The sequence below is a fragment of the Fukomys damarensis genome, unplaced genomic scaffold (genome assembly GCF_012274545.1).
Source record: "Fukomys damarensis isolate Sample0158 unplaced genomic scaffold, DMR_v1.0_HiC HiC_scaffold_16, whole genome shotgun sequence".
Lineage (NCBI taxonomy): Eukaryota > Metazoa > Chordata > Mammalia > Rodentia > Bathyergidae > Fukomys > Fukomys damarensis.
Window position 1 is genome coordinate 71739924 of NW_022900928.1, and position 1363 is coordinate 71741286.

Here is a 1363-nt window from a genome sequence, read left to right on the forward strand (position 1 = left end):
CCTAGATATCAAGGCTTCTTCTAAAACGGAGGTGAATTTTTATTATATGTGCTGCCAAAGTGAGCACTAATGGAGGTGAATTAATATGTTCTCATGGAATGTTTTATGTGGTCAGTGTGATATCATTATTATTTTTTAATTTATGGTTTTAATTTTTATAGCACATTTTTACTGAATTGTTACTCACATACTATTCACCTTTTCTAAGCTGATTAATCAGTGCTTTTTGGCATATTTATGCAGTTGTACAACTATAACTGTGTTCCAGTTGTGGACTGTTTTCAACACCACTCAAGTAGAGCTCTGAAGCCATTAACAGTCCTATCCAGTAGTGTCGTTTGTCTCTCTAGAGGGAGACCGAAGACCCCAGAGAACACCGGCTTTTAAAGACAGAAAAGGAGACAGCCTGGGAGACGAACAGCATTTCATTCCTTTTTCTATGCTGCTTGACAATTCTTAGTCTGTGAAATTGGGTTTTATACATTTCAAGAGAGGCAGTCTGTCATCACTAAACTTGTGAGCCTTAGTTTATATTTTAGCTACTACAGAAACACCACTGGCATTCTTGCACACCACCTCTCTCTGTTTACCACGTTGCACATTGAAAAGTACACCACGACCCTATCCTTATCAGATACTACTGAGAAAGCAGGACTCCATCATTACTGACCGTGCCCACCGGTTTACCTCAGACGACTCACCCTATCTTGTAAACCATTCCTACCTCACTATCTGTGGAGTCATCAGGTGATGGAGTCTCTGAGTTTGAATAATTACTGAGAGAACTACGGAAACGTGTATTTCTCTGCCAGTGGTGTTTTGCAAAGCCTTTTCTATCAGCTATTGGTAAAACTGTAGTTCCCATCAAATAATTCCCTTTACCATTTCCCACACAGTATCTCCTGACCACAGAGACTGGCAGACATCAGCCTTCCGCCTCTAGGATTTTGCCTATTCTGAATCAAACAAGTGGATTCTGACAATGGATGGCTTTTGTGTGTGGTTTTCCTCATCTCACATGTTGTAGGTTCATTCAGGGTGTGGCAAATATAATTATTTTATTCCTTTTTTATTGATGAATTGTGCTATTTTACTTGATATTCTATACTTTGTCCATTTCTCACTGGATGGGCATTATTTAAATTCCTATCTGGCTATCATAAGCAATACTGCTCTGAACACTTATGTACAAATTTTTGTGGGGATTTATGTCTTTATTCTTTAAGTACCCAGCAGTGAAACTGCTGAACCAGATCTTAATGCTACATTTCATAGTTTGAATAACTGCCAAACTGTTTCCTAACATTCTATACCATTCTACAATACTGTCAGAATTATATATACTGTGTGTGTGTGTGTGTGT